Genomic DNA, 16,700 nt, shown 5'->3' on the forward strand with positions numbered 1-16,700 from the left:
TCAGATATTTATTCGCAATAAAAATACGACGAGAGGGGTGGACCACTACTCACACAAAGCCTGCTCACAGGCGAATGACGCAACCGACAGGCGTGAAAAAACTCACGCATGCGCACGAAGGTTCAAGCTTGGCTGATGCAATCACAGGTGATTCAAATCCATATGGTTTTTGAAAAAAATTAAAAGGCCCGATACTTTTCTAACAGACTATATATGTATGTATGGATGTATGTATGTAGGTATGTATGTATACACACACACACACACACAGGACCATAGTGGAGCTGAGTAGCTCCTTCAGTGACAGACTGAGGCACCCTCAGTGCAAGAAGGAACGATGCCGCAGGTTGTTCCTCCCTGCTGCTGTCAGGCTGTACAATAACACTGTGAAATAACCACATGCAGTAATATGTCCACAAATCATGTGCAGTAACAACTCGTTTAGAAATCCCAGCACTGTCACCTTATCGCATCTAAATTCCACTTCACATATTGTAAATAAGATGCTCCTATCTTTTTTCAATTCCAATCATGTTTATATAAGCATATGTACTTATGTAGGTAGGTGTGTGTATTCTATTTCTACCTCATTTTCTTATTTTATTGTATTATTCCAAGTATCATTATTTATATATATATATATATATATATATATATATATTGTGTGTGTAATGGTTTTAGGAGCCACGCACAGCTGGAACAGATCCGACCTTTGTAACGTTCATCACGTTCTCGTCAATAGTTTTACATCCTCATTGAAGACAATTTTGGATGCTGTAGCTCCTCTAAAAAAGAGAGCTTTAAATCAGAAGTGCCTGACTCCGTGGTATAACTCACAAACTCGTAGCTTAAAGCAGATAACCCGTAAGTTGGAGAGGAAATGGCGTCTCACTAATTTAGAAGATCTTCACTTAGCCTGGAAAAAGAGTCTGTTGCTCTATAAAAAAGCCCTCCGTAAAGCTAGGACATCTTTCTACTCATCACTAATTGAAGAAAATAAGAACAACCCCAGGTTTCTTTTCAGCACTGTAGCCAGGCTGACAGAGTCAGAGCTCTATTGAGCTGAGTATTCCATTAACTTTAACTAGTAATGACTTCATGACTTTCTTTGCTAACAAAATTTTCACTATTAGAGAAAAAATTACTCATAACCATCCCAAAGACGTATCGTTATCTTTGGCTGCTTTCAGTGATGCCGGTATTTGGTTAGACTCTTTCTCTCCGATTGTTCTGTCTGAGTTATTTTCATTAGTTACTTCATCCAAACCATCAACATGTTTATTAGACCCCATTCCTACCAGGCTGCTCAAGGAAGCCCTACCATTATTTAATGCTTCGATCTTAAATATGATCAATCTATCTTTGTTAGTTGGCTATGTACCACAGGCTTTTAAGGTGGCAGTAATTAAACCATTACTTAAAAAGCCATCACTTGACCCAGCTATCTTAGCTAATTATAGGCCAATCTCCAACCTTCCTTTTCTCTCAAAAATTCTTGAAAGGGTAGTTGTAAAACAGCTAACTGATCATCTGCAGAGGAATGGTCTATTTGAAGAGTTTCAGTCAGGTTTTAGAATTCATCATAGTACAGAAACAGCATTAGTGAAGGTTACAAATGATCTTCTTATGGCCTCGGACAGTGGACTCATCTCTGTGCTTGTTCTGTTAGACCTCAGTGCTGCTTTTGATACTGTTGACCATAAAATTTTATTGCAGAGATTAGAGCATGCCATAGGTATTAAAGGCACTGCGCTGCGGTGGTTTGAATCATATTTGTCTAATAGATTACAATTTGTTCATGTAAATGGGGAATCTTCTTCACAGACTAAAGTTAATTATGGAGTTCCACAAGGTTCTGTGCTAGGACCAATTTTATTCACTTTATACATGCTTCTCTTAGGCAGTATTATTAGACGGTATTGCTTAAATTTTCATTGTTACGCAGATGATACCCAGCTTTATCTATCCATGAAGCCAGAGGACACACACCAATTAGCTAAACTGCAGGATTGTCTTACAGACATAAAGACATGGATGACCTCTAATTTCCTGCTTTTAAACTCAGATAAAACTGAAGTTATTGTACTTGGCCCCACAAATCTTAGAAACATGGTGTCTAACCAGATCCTTACTCTGGATGGCATTACCCTGACCTATAGTAATACTGTGAGAAATCTTGGAGTCATTTTTGATCAGGATATGTCATTCAAAGCGCATATTAAACAAATATGTAGGACTGCTTTTTTGCATTTACGCAATATCTCTAAAATCAGAAAGGTCTTGTCTCAGAGTGATGCTGAAAAACTAATTCATGCATTTATTTCCTCTAGGCTGGACTATTGTAATTCATTATTATCAGGTTGTCCTAAAAGTTCCCTAAAAAGCCTTCAGTTAATTCAAAATGCTGCAGCTAGAGTACTGACGGGGACTAGAAGGAGAGAGCATATCTCACCCATATTGGCCTCTCTTCATTGGCTTCCTGTTAATTCTAGAATAGAATTTAAAATTCTTCTTCTTACTTATAAGGTTTTGAATAATCAGGTCCCATCTTATCTTAGGGACCTCGTCGTACCATATCACCCCAATAGAGCGCTTCGCTCTGAGACTGCAGGCTTACTTGTAGTTCCTAGGGTTTGTAAGAGTAGAATGGGAGGCAAAGCCTTCAGCTTTCAGGCTCCTCTCCTCTGGAACCAGCTCCCAATTCAGATCAGGGAGACAGACACCCTCTCTACTTTTGCGATTAGGCTTAAAACTTTCCTTTTTGCTAAAGCTTATAGTTAGGGCTGGATCAGGTGACCCTGAACCATCCCTTAGTTATGCTGCTATAGACTTAGACTGCTGGGGGGTTCCCATGATGCACTGAGTGTTTCTTTTTCTTTTTGCTCTGTATGCACCACTCTGCATTTAATCATTAGTGATTCTTTATCAATTTTTATTTTGATTTTATTAATCATAAAAAAAAACAAAAAAGATAGGTGGGAAATGTATGTGTGTGGGTTTTTTTTTTTTAGTATGTTCTATCAGATAAGATAATTTAGGCTCGTCGTCAATGCTGCAAGCTTGGCCACTAAGGCAACTGTATCTGGGGTACTGATAAATGCAACTATATAAATACTACATTTTGTAAAACTATTTTAAACTTGTTGCCACTAACTGTCAATTATCCCATTATAAGTGTGTGTGTGTGCGCCCCATTCCTGATCACTGCATTTAGCCAGTCCAGCTGTCACACCAAAGAACACAGTGTGTTGAACTTTCTAGTAGAAAGTGCAAACTTAAATTATAAATACATTTTCTGTAGAATGTCACACCTAAAAAGACTTGCGGAGTTCAAACCCATGCCTCACTTTTTCTTATGTTATCAGCACTTTCATTTGGCATGCTTGTGTCTTATTTTATATGACCCTATTCATTTACTTGTTTTAGATTAGTGTTTACTGTCCTAGGAAAGTGTTGTTGATAATAAAAGGAGTGGGTGTTTTTAGATTCACACCTAGGACCTTCCAAACTAATTTATCAAAACAAAGCACGCAACATGTTTTGTTTCTTTAAAGGATATTTCCCCAAGTTTAATACTTTTGTCAACAAAGGAATGGACAGATCAGTTAATATAACATACTTGCAGCCATTGGATGCAGTGTAAATTATCAGGCAGACCCTTGTCCTCCACATAGTAAATGAGTTAATCATCAGTTATGATCTAATCAGTAGCACTTAAGGTGATGAAATAACACTTAGAATCCAGCCTCAGTGTACCAAGACCTACACAAAAATGTAGTACAGCCATCCCAGGGTGACAGATGTAGCCAAGTAGGGGTCAATGAAGAATTAGAGGTCAAAATTTAAAAATGGTGACAAAAGTTCAGTTTCAGTTTGTACAGGGGTCAAAACGTAAAGCTGCTCCAATTTCAGTTAAAAATGATGCAAGTTATTGGTTGAAATAAAAAAAAATTAATAAATGGAATAGTTTTGACTGTGTTGAATGTTTGGTCTCCAAAGTAAAGATCAAAGCAGGTCATCCATTGGATTCTATGACATATGTTACCCTGTAACATAACTAAGCATGACAGATTGTGCAAACATTCCTTTTTAGAACTCTAACCCAAACAATATTTTGCATTTACTGAAATTTGAGCAACTTTAAGTTTTGATCCCTCTATAAACTGACCTTAGTCACCATTTTTGCTGTTTTTACCTCATAACTCCAGAACATTCAGTCATAGATGGTCCAAACTATACATGTTTGGAGTAGTTATGATCAGACAAATGTGGGATAGTTTTCAACATGATTGGAGCATTTTTACATTTTGATCTCTGTAATTCTTCAATGATTCCTACGTGGCTACAGCTACCATCCTGGGATGGCTGTACTACAGTCTTGTGTATGCCATGGTACACTGAGGCTGGATTCTGTCATTTCATCACCTTAAGTGGTACTGAATTCCTGATTGGCCCATGGACTAACACTTATTTGGCTTGCAAGCTGTATCCATCCTATTACCTAGCTAATTGCAGTTGGTAGGGATGGGGCCGATCCGATATCGGGTTCTGATACCGACGTAATTCACGGGTCGGATGTTTCTGGTACAACTTGCGGCGTTTTCCAATCCAGGCACCATGCCTGACTTTTTTTTTTTTTGTCCTGCTGAAACCTCTCCAGAAAGGATTCCCTGCTGGCTACAAACCACAAAAGAGTCCTCCCGAACGGAGGTGCACCACAGTGAGATGCGGAGTAATGAGACACCCCCATTCAGGAAATTCTCTCCCCCCAGCAGCCAGTGAGCAGCTGTGAATTAACATAAGCAGCACTGGAACTGGCCAACTTTTTATCACATGTCCGCAAAGCAAGACAGTAATGTGCAGTGTTTGCAAAGCCATTCCACCAAAATGTAGAAGCTCCGTCATGACCTACAATACAGCGAACTTACTCAAACTTCTGGCAAATTGTAGCTGAACTTTCAGGTTTTCTTTTAAAGAAAATCCTTCTCAGGAAGCTGTAGAACTGGGGATACAAATATCATAAAATCAACAATGATAGTGGTAACACAGAGCTCTGATATTGGAATAATGTCAGCTAGGGGTGCATAATTCACTTTTTTTTTTTCTCTCATTTCCGATCCCAATACCTGTATTTGGTTATCTGCCGATAGTATTCCGCACCAGAGCTCCGTTTGCTTTATTATCATCATTATTCTTGATTTTCTATGGCTGAAGCTTCATCTCTTCAACACCAGATGGCACACCCGCCCCAAGTATGTGTACAATTTTCAGGATGGAGCACATTTCCAAAATGCAACAAGAAACCACCAAAAAATAAATAACTGCTTAATTTGCTCATACTTGGAGTCAGTCTGGGTAAGGCTGGGCATACACTGTACGATATTTTCAATCGTTGTACTTGGCTCCAGCTCCAACTGTGCGACAAAACTGCAGGGCTTAAAAGTTCAGGGCGCACGATTCATGTTCTCGCGCTGTACGGCCCGATGCTCTGATGCGATCTGACTGTTCACATTGTACGTTCAAAAACCACACGTCGGAAGCTTTTTCTTTTCTTTAAAATAAAATTTATTTCATGCCTATCAGTGCGCACAGTGAGTGAAATCAGGTGGGGAGACTGAACGTATATGCGCGCGCACACAGCAGACAACATGATCCATGAGGACAGTAAAAAAAGAAAACAAACATTCATAACAGGTGTTGCTACTTGCACTGTTGTATAAATAAACTGTATTTCATACAGCTGTGCAAGGTGCAGCAACTTATTCCCTCATGTCGTAAATCCTGCTGTTTGCTGTGTGCGCATATGCGTTCAGTCTCCCACCACCTGATTCCACTCACTGTGCGTGCTGATAGGCATACACTTTAATATGATATTAGGTTATTGCAAGGGAACACACAAAAAAAACCATAAGACTTTACATGAGATCACTGTTTGCTCTCTCCGGTGTTTGCTCATGCACAGTGCGCGAGGTAATCAGCGTGTAAATGCTTGTAGCGCTGCTTCAGCAGCACGGAACCCTCACGAGCCACGACGGCCGACCAAAATATCAAACGGGTTTGATTTTCATCCAACCATATGATTCCTGATTGGGAGGTGGTCGTGTGATGTTAAACGCAGCTCGTTACTCCATGTAGACTGCAGGATGCACGATTAAGCTGAAACTCGGTGCGATCCAAAAAATTCTTGCATGAGTGAAAAATCGGCTGAAAAAGGGCCGAAACTCGCACAGTGTAAGCCCGCCTTAAATCATCTCACCCTTTCTGCCGTCTGCTTTCATCTTTCTGTTCTCGGGGGGGCAACAAAAAATCCTTGTGGTCTTTAATGTGGTGGTTTTTCAAATGTTAGTTTAAATTCACTGTGTTGTAGGTCACAACGGAGTTTCTGCTTCTCAGAAGAACGGCTTTGTTTCAGCAGACATGTCAGCGACAGTACTCATTAATGCTCACCGGCTGCTACTGCTGCAAACTATGGAAGGGACCTCCCGAACGCAAGCGTCTCATTGAGACACACCTGTCCCCGTCTCCAGGAGTGGCCCTTTTAACCCTTTGCCTCTTTTGGCAATGCACCTGTGTAGTCTTGTCCAAATTCGAGGAAAAGCTACCACAGTGATGAAGGAAACGCAATTTCTTTGCAGAAATCGCTTCTAATTAGATAAGCAAAGACAGACTCGGTGCGTCTTATGATTTTAAGCAAAGGAGACAAGGGCCTGTTTATATGCACATGGAAATCCAGTTGCTATTTGATTAAGTGGTCATAAACAAAAACTGGCAAAATCTGATATGCTTGATCTGATTAACCTACTTAGATTTCTCACCAATACAGTAAAACTCACCTAAGCTGTCATCGTAGAAACCAGATATTTGTACTCACTGGACAAAAACAAAAGTCCCAATGCTTTTGTATGGTTTTCCATGTAATAAACACTGTATATACTGGATCTTGTATAACTGTTTTTTTGCTTATATTGGACAAAATGTCCTGTCTGATCTAAGTGTATTTCCATTACAAAATGAAGTTTAGCACTGACATGCATGATTCGAGGAAAGTGGGTAGTGTAACTCCTTGATTAATTGCCTGGGTGTATGTTTTGTTTTTGTTTTTTTTCCCAAGCAGTGCTCAGACCGACATGTAAACGATTCTTAACAAAATGTTTTTTGTTGCCTGCACTGCAATATGGTGTCAAGTTTCACACACATCCCTGAGTGTGGCAAAACAGACGGGGGCTTCAGATCAGAGCCCTTTGCATGGTTGTGAATCTGCACACCTGTGAAATGACTGAGATGGCAAAGGCTGTGATTTATCACTTTTCCACTTTCACTCCTTCCTCTCCCATATTAAGTTTTTGCGGTGCACCAGCTCGATCATGGATCAGATATGTTGGGCAGAAAAGTCTGCAAGTATGACCTAACTTCACATCACAGTCGGGGGGGGGGGAAGACACTCAAATGACCTGCAGTTCATGGAGGGAAATTACACATATACAGTTAGTTTTGAGGTTGATTGTATAAAGTGGAGCTTGTGGAGGGACAGAATTAATCCAGAAAAAGCCACTGTTCCTGTGGTAAATTGCACAAAGAAGTGACAGAACTTTAATGGGGTCACGTGCACATTGTCATTGCTTAGCCACAGAGTTGAAGCATAAATCAGGCTTTAGGATTTTAAGGTACCACTCCGCAGCGGACTTGGGGGGTGTGACTCGACCAAATGTAATCTTTTTATAATGCACATATTTAAGGCAGGCATTTATTTATATACATTTTGCAATAACACTTCCAGGGCTCTGTAGTTCCTCACGCTCTCTCCCCTCAAACTGTCATAATTGTTATAAACCAGTCAATAATCTTCACGGACGATTTGTTGCATGGAAAAAACAAAACAAAAACTCTGTTGCTGCTGCTGCTCTCCCCAGAGAGGAAGAGTCTGACACATCAGAGGAGGAGTTTTAAGGTTGATATAAGACTGACTTTTGGTTGTGCAAGTAACTTTTTTTGTTACTAGCACCAGTGCAAGTAGGTTAAAAAAAGTATTTCGACCCCTAGCAGATTTGTCCATTTTATACATGTAATGGATTTTGAATCTTGACGGAAATTTACTGGTCCACATGAATCAATTATATGCAAGTCTTACTGTACTCAGATTTCTTCTGTACATGTAATACATTAATCAGCTTTATTTTCTTTTACATTGCACATGTGTAAGAGTAGCTGCCACTCACTTCCTGATGTACAGCGAGACGCACTGCTGTCTCATTGGGGCTCGTGACATCCTTTATCAGATCAAAAAGTTCAGAGTGTGTCCAAAAAAAAAATGTACCAGGACACACAATCGTGCTTTAACATCCGTGTGTTTCAGTGTGAAGTTGTTTGCTAAAACCATGTTGTGTGCAAGGATATAAACGCCATCAAACTTGGTGTTTGTGCGTAGCATGTCACAAAGGGTGAGAGTCAATCAAATGTGCACTCATGCATTACAGGGACCAATGAAAATTGTGTTAGCAATAACTATGAAATGCCTCTGAACAATGTGGAACACTTTTTTTTTTTTTTTTTTTTTTGTGTGTGTGTGTGCTGATTGGTCAGTCATAAATAATGTTTTCCCACTTTTCTGGAAATTTTGACCAAAAGCCTTGCACTGAGGAGAGGTGTAGATGAGATCCATGTCCTTAGAAATTCATTAGGTATGGAAAGTGTTCTTTTTTTTCATAGAAAATTAAATTCCATTAAATTAAACTCTGAGCAGCACATCACTTTAATGTTAATTTCTAAGCACATCACATTTTTCTGTGCAGTGCTCTTTGCAGTTTGAGTTTTTATAGTGTCTTTTTTTTTTTGTTTTTTACTCCAAGGTAATATTGTGTTAATTACTGTTTTTTGTCGCCCCCCCCCCCCCAGCCAAAAGCTGGCAGGCTGACGGGAACGTGCATCTTTACAGGACGGATTATCTGGTAACTGACCATTTAGCTGGTAAGTTCTTACATCCACTCCACCACTGAAGATAGTTGACATTAAACATTCCACAAATGATCACTTTTTTTTTTTTTTTTTCTCTTGTGCCCATCATTAAAACTGGTTGTCTCAAGCCACCAGGCCCCTCTGAGACAACCAGCAAGACACTGTGAGATTGCACTCATGTGCCTGCCTTCACCCCAGGCATGGACATGTTAAATTTTACACATACAAATAGATCACGACCATCCTTAATTTGTACACTTGGGCTGATCCTCTTTAAAGTATGATCAAATTGATCTCTGGGGGAAATCCCTGACACAAACAACTATTTGTAGTGGTGGAGAACCTGAAGTTTTTCAAACCACTGAATCAATATTAGTGGTTTAGAAGCATTTGATGTAGTTGTATGTGGCGACATCTGCTGGCCAATCTTAAGCATAGCACATGCATGGAACAATAAAGGGCAACAAGATGTCATGAAACAGGCACTGTTAAGTATGTTAAATAATGGTTGGTTGAAATTCTTGACTATTTTTTTCTTTTAAAACATTAATAATATACCTATATGAGGTGAATGTGAGGCATAATTGTAAAGCGCTTTGAGCATCTGATACAGATGGAAAAAGCGCTATATAAATGCAGTCCATTTACCATATATTTATAATGTGATTGTGCCATCATACTGTGTGCAATAAATAAGAATTGAGAAATGCTTGTGCAGTTAGGGACTGTTATGGCAATAGTTGTACAAAATGATGGGGATTTGGGCACCTCAAAGGTTTTATTTAAAACTAGAAGGACTCAGAGTGCAAACCTCCGCCAAGGCCATGGGGTCACTGACGCCATAACATCTACATGCCGTGGAATCATTGAACCTAAAAAAGTCTAACAATGTTTGCTCAGTAGTAAAAAAAAGTTTCATCTGCTGTGACTGGATAGCATGTATCCTTAGCGCTTGGCATCAGTTTATTGCAACTTGCACCTCTCCCAGAAGCTACTGTCATCTGAGCTGTGATATTGATATTGCATGTGCTTATAAACAAAAACAAATAAGAGACAAAATTCAATTTATTATTCAACTAAACTACAAATATATGAATTTTTAACATTTATGAAACACTTCTCTAAACAAGGCCATAGGGTCACTGACCCTAAAGAGATTCCCTCCTTGGCACAGTGATCTATTTCTTTTTGTCTTTCTCTAAAATTGTATATAATAATTAGATTATTAATATATAAACAAATAAATTTAAGAAATATTACAATTTGAAAACATACACCCCAACGTGATGACAGCTGCAACTGCTTAATGCTAACTTTTAACATTGAAAATGCCATAGACATGCTAATGCGTTAGCATCGTGATCCGGATCACCACTAAAATTTAATCACTTGTTCCTCTTGTCATTTCCAACCGCTCCACAAAATTTCATCAAAATCCGTTCAAAACTTTGAGTTATCCTGCTGACAAACAGACAAACAAACGCAACCGAAAACATAACCTCCTTGGCGGAGGTAAAAATGAGAATTTTAGTTTTGGAGAAAATGCTTTGACACGGCACAGAAGTTGGTGGCTCATCATTTGAAAAATTGATACTGTGTCAAGCCATCTGCTTCGAGCATAATATCACTAACTATGAGGTCTGTCAATAAAGTAATGGTCCTTTTTATTTTTTCAAAAACTATATGGATTTCATTCATATGTTTTTACGTCAGACATGCTTGAACCCTCGCGCGCATGCGTGAGTTTTCCACACCTGTCGGTGACGTCATTTGCCTGTGAGCATACTTAGTACACTGAAAAAACAAACTTGTAAGATTTACTTGATTAAATCCTCATAACAATTTGCACTAACATTTTTTAAGTAAATTTTACTTCTGTAATATCAAGTTCAACTTACTTGGCACTATCAAGTAAAATGTACTTACTAAAGAACTTAAAGTTCATGAAGATATTAAGTAAATGTTATGCTAATTTAATTTAGATGTATTTACGCAAACAAATCAAGTAAAATTAAATGACTTTTTTCCATAGGCAGGAAAATCAAACATGAAAATATTAAGTAAATCTAATATTTGTAATAGTTACTGTTATGAAAAATATAAGTAGACCTTAATGTTTCTACCATTTAAAATTAAATCAGTTGTATCATGTTTTATTACTCATTATAATTATGTAAATTATGCTATTTTATTTTGATTGATGTAACCAGATAATATACTTTTATCACAAATCACAACTTGAGTACAGAAGAATAAACATTTACAAAAGTTGACATCTGAACAGGTTGTTTTTAAAACATGTTTTGAACAAACTGAGCTACTGTACATGTATGTACAATGGAAAATGTCAGCTTTTCAAAGTAGAACTGTTCTTAAAATACAGGGTGAACACAAACACTTATTTGTTTAAATTATTTATAATATCAAAGTTACATGAACAATTTCACAATTTTGGTATCTAGTTATAGAAACTCTTTTTTTCCTCTGTTGCAGATTCTTCTTCAAAATTGTAAAAATATTCATGTAACTTTTGATATTAAAAATATTTCAGACCAAGGAGTGTTTTTGTGTTCACCCTGTATTATAATGGCACTTTAATTTAAATATTGTAACAGTGCTTTTCATAAAATATAACAGCACTTTTCTTCATATATTGTAGTGCTTTTCTTCAAATATTCTAAAAGTGCATTTTTCCAAATGTAACTTTCTTCAAATGTTATAACGGCACTTGTCAAACACTGAGCTTTTCAAATACTATAACAGAACTATAACACTAAGCTTTTCAAATATTATGTATAACAGAACTTTTCTAAAAATATAACAGCCCAACAGCAACATTCAAAATAGCACAATGGCATTGTACTTTAAACCAGGGGTATCAAATGTATGGCCCGGGGGCCAAAACCGGTCATCGATAACATCCAGCCAGCAGGCTGAAGTCCTCAAAATGTAGGGACAGTGAAGCACACAAACAAAAACAAGCTGCGGTCTGAACAGAGGGTCCAAGAAAGCTGCTATAATCTTTTCAGTCTTTTGTAAGATAGAGAAGCATGGGGAACACTGGCAGCTAAGATTATATACCAGGGGTGGGCAATCGTGTCATGAAGGGGTGGGACACTGCAGGTTTTCCTTACTACAACCCCTGGCAATAATTGTGGAATCACCGGCCTCAGAGGATGTTCATTCAGTTGTTTAATTTTGTAGAAAAAAAGCAGATCACAGACATGACACAAAACTAAAGTCATTTAAAATGGCAACTTTCTGGCTTTAAGAAACACTATAAGAAATCAGGAAAAATAATTATGGCAGTCAGTAACGGTTATTTTTAGACCAAGCAGAGGAAAAAAAAAATATGGACTCACTCAATTCTGAGGAATAAATTATGGAATCACCCTGTAAATTTTCATCCCCAAAACTAACACCTGCATCAAATCAGATCCGCTCGTTAGTCTGCATCTAAAAAGGAGTAATCACACCTTGGAGAGCTGTTGCACCAAGTGGACCGACATGAATCATGGCTCCAACACGGGAGATGTCAATTGAAACAAAGGACAGGATTATCAAACTCTTAAAAGAGGGTAAATCATCACGCAATGTTGCAAAAGATGTTGGTTGTTCAGTCAGCTGTGTCTAAACTCTGGACCAAATACAAACATGGGAAGGTTGTTAAAGGCAAACATACTGGTAGACCAAGGAAGACATCAATGCGTCAAGACAGAAAACCTAAAGCAATATGTCTCAAAAATCGAAAATGCACAACAAAACAAATGAGGAACGAATGGGAGGAAACTGGAGTCAACGTCTGTGACCGAACTGTAAGAAACAGCCTAAAGGAAATGGGATTTACATACAAAAAAGCTAAATGAAAGCCATCATTAATACCTAAACAGAATAAAACAAGGTTACAATGGGCTAAGGAAAAGCAATCGTGGACTGTGGATGACTGGATGAAAGTCACATTCAGTGATGAATCTCGAATCTGCATTGGGCAAGGTGATGCTGGAACTTTTGTTTGGTGCCGTTCCAATGAGATTTATCAAATCACTTTTATTTATATAGCGCCAAATCACAACAAACAGTTGCCCCAAAGCGCTTTATATTGTAAGGCAAAGCCATACAATAATTACGGAAAAACCCCAACGGTCAAAATGACCCCCCTGTGAGCAAGCACTTGGCGACAGTGGGAAGGAAAAAACTCCCTTTTAACAGGAAGAAACCTCCAGCAGAACCAGGCTCAGGGAGGGGCAGTCTTCTGCTGGGACTGGTTGGGCTGAGGGAGAGAACCAGGAAAAAGACATGCTGTGGAGGAGAGCAGAGATCAATCACTAATGATGAAATGCAGTGTGGTGCATACAGAGCAAAAAGAGAAAGAAACACTCGGTGCATCATGGGAACCCCCCAGCAGTCTAAGTCTATAGCAGCATAACTAAGGGATGGTTCAGGGTCACCTGATCCAGCCCTAACTATAAGCTTTAGCAAAAAGGAAAGTTTTAAGCCTAATCTTAAAAGTAGAGAGGGTGTCTGTCTCCGTGATCTGAATTGGGAGCTGGTTCCAGAGGAGAGGAGCCTGAATGCTGAAGGCTCTGCCTCCCAATCTACTCTTACAAACCCTAGGAACTACAAGTAAGCCTGCGGTCTGAGAGCGAAGCGCTCTATTGGGGTGATATGGTACTAAGAGGTCCCTAAGATGAGATGGGACCTGATTATTCATATGTTTCTAAGATTTGTTGGGACAAGTACAATAACTTGAGTTTTATGAGTTTAAAAGCAGGAAATTAGAGGTCATCCATGTCTTTGTCTGTAAGACAATCCTGCAGTTTAGCTAATTGGTGTGTGTCCTCTGGCTTCATGGATAGATAAAGCTGGGTATCATCTGCGTAACAATGAAAACTTCAGCAATTCTGTTTAATAATACTGCCTAAGGGAAGCATGTATAAAGTGAATAAAATTGGTCCTAGCACAGAACCTTGTGGAACTCCATAATTAACCTTAGTCTGTGAAGAAGATTCCCCATTTACATGAACAAATTGTAATCTATTAGATATGATTCAAACCAGCGCAGTGCCTTTAATACCTACGGCATGCTCTAATCTCTGTAATAAGTCAACAGTATCAAAAGCAGCAGTGAGGTCTAACGGAACAAGCACAGAGATGAGTCCACTGTCTGAGGCCATAAGATCATTTGTAACCTTAACTAATGCTGTTTCTGTACTATGATGAATTCTAAACCCTAACTGAAACTCTTCAAATAGACCATTCCTCTGCAGGTGATCAGTTAGCTGTTTTACAACTACCCTTTCAAGAATTTTTGAGAGAAAAGGAAGGTTGGAGATTGGCCTATAATTAGCTAAGATAGCTGGGTCAAGTGATGGCTTTTTAAGTAATGGTTTAATTACTGCCACCTTAAAAGCCTGTGGTACATAGCCAACTAATAAAGATAGATTGATCATATTAAGATCGAGGCATTAATTAATGGTAGGGCTTCCTTGAGCAGCCTGGTAGGAATGGGGTCTAATAGACATGTTGATGGTTTGGAGGAAGTAACTAATGAAAATAACTCAGAGCAATCGGAGAGAGAGTCTAACCAAATACCGGCATCACTGAAAGCAGCCAAAGAGAACGATATGTCTTTGGGATGGTTATGAGTAATTTTTTCTTTAATAGTTAAAATTTTATTAGCAAAGAAAGTCATGAAGTCATTACTAGTTAAAGGAATACTCGGCTCAGTAGAGCTCTGACTCTTTGTCAACCTGGCTACAGTGCTGAAAAGAAACCTGGGGTTGTTCTTATTTTCTTCAATTAGTGATGAGTAGTAAGATGTCCTAGCTTTACGGAGGGCTTTTTTTTTTTTTTTATAGAGCAACAGACTCTTTTTCCAGGCTAAGTGAAGATCTTCTAAATTAGTGAGACGCCATTTCCTCTCCAACTTACGGGTTATCTGCTTTAAGCTGCGAGTTTGTGAGTTATACCACGGAGTCAGGCACTTCTGATTGAAGGCTCTCTTTTTCAGAGGAGCTACAGCATCCAAAGTTGTCTTCAATGAGGATGTAAAACTATTGACAAGATACTCTCACTTACAGAGTTTAGGTAGCTACTCTGCCCTGTGTTGGTATATGGCATTGGAGAACATAAAGAAGGAATCATATCCTTAAAGCGCTTTCTGAAAGACTTCTACTGTAATGAAACTTATTCCACACTGCTGGGTAGTCCATCAGAGTAAATGTTATTAAGAAATGATCAGACAGAAGGGTTTTCAGGGAATACTATTAAGTCTTCAATTTCCGTACTATAAGTCAGAACAAGCTCTAAGGTATGATTAAAGTGGTGGGTGGAGTCATTTACATTTTGAGCAAAGCCAGTCGAGTCTAACAATAGATTAAATGCAGTGTTGAGGCTGTCATTCTCAGCATCTGTGTGGATGTTAAAATCGCCCACTATAATTATCTTATCTGAGCTAAGCAATAAGTCAGACAAAAGGTCCGAAAATTCAGAGAAACTCACAGTAACAACCAGGAGGACGATAGATAACAACAAATAAAACTGGTTTTTGGGACTTCCAATTTGGATGGACAAGACTGAGTCGAGCTTTCAAATGAATTAAAGCTCTGTCTGGGTTTTTGATTAATTAATAAGCTGGAGTAGAAGATTGCTGCTAATCCTCCGCCTCGGCCCGTGCTACAAGCATTCTGGCAGTTAGTGTGACTCAGTTGTTGACTCATTTAAATTAACATATTCATCCTGCTGTAACCAGGTTTCTGTAAGGCAGAATAAATCAATATGTTGATCAATTATCATTTACTAACAGGGACTTAGAAGAGAGAGATCTAATGTTTAATAGACCACATTTAACTGTTTTAGTCTGTGGTGCAGTTGAAGGTGCTATATTTTTTCTTTTTGAATTTTTATGCGTAAAGAGATTTTTACTGGTTGTTGGTGGTCTGGGAGCAGGCACCGTCTCTACGGGGATGGGGTAATGAGGGGATGGCAGGGGGAGAGAAGCTGCAGAGAGGTGTGTCAGACTACAACTCTGCTTCCTGGTCCCAACCCTGGATAGTCATTGTTTGGAGGATTTAAGAAAATTGGCCAGATTTCTAGAAATGAGAGCTGCTCCATCCAAAGTGGGATGGATGCCATCTCTCCTAACCACTCAGACAGCCAGCAATTCAAGGAGAACATGCGGCTAAACATGTCACTCCCGGTCCGATTGGGGAGGGGCCCAGAGAAAGCTACAGAGTCCGACATTGTTTTTGCAAAGTTACACACCGATTCAATGTTAATTTTAGTGACCTCCGATTGGCGTAACCGGGTGTCATTACTGCCGACGTGAATTACAATCTTACCAAATTTACGCTTAGCCTTGGCCAGCAGTTTCAAATTTCCTTCAGTGTTGCCTGCTCTGGCCCCCGGAAGACAATTGACTATGGTTGCTGGTGTTGCTAACTTCACATTTCTCAAAACAGTCACCAATAACCAGAGTTTGATCCTCGGCGGAGTGGGGAAAAACGGTTAGAGATGTGAACGGGTTGGCGGTGTACACGGGGCTTCTGTTTAGGACTGCGCTTCTTCCTCACAGTCACCCAGTCGGCCTGCTTTCCCGGCTGCTCAGGATCTGCCGGGAGGGAACTAATGGCGGCTAAGCTACCTTGGGCCGCACCGACTACAGGGGCCTGGCTAGCTGTAGGATTTTTCAAGGTGCGGAGCCGAGTCTCCAATTCACCCAGCCTGGCCTCCAAAGCTACGAATAAGCT

The 16,700-nt window shown here is 39.2% G+C and overlaps 1 protein-coding gene across 2 annotated transcripts in view; it reads left to right on the top strand.

Annotated features, from left to right (window-relative positions):
- Positions 1 to 16,700, top strand: part of hdlbpa (high density lipoprotein binding protein a) — a 60,379-nt gene that overhangs the window by 4,181 nt on the left and 39,498 nt on the right. For both annotated transcript variants that reach the window (XM_034180695.1, XM_034180696.1), the window contains exon 2: positions 8,893 to 8,964. The gene's annotated coding sequence lies outside the window, so the exon portion shown is untranslated. The remainder of the gene's footprint in view (positions 1 to 8,892; positions 8,965 to 16,700) is intronic.

The sequence above is a fragment of the Thalassophryne amazonica genome, chromosome 10 (genome assembly GCF_902500255.1).
Source record: "Thalassophryne amazonica chromosome 10, fThaAma1.1, whole genome shotgun sequence".
NCBI lineage: Eukaryota > Metazoa > Chordata > Actinopteri > Batrachoidiformes > Batrachoididae > Thalassophryne > Thalassophryne amazonica.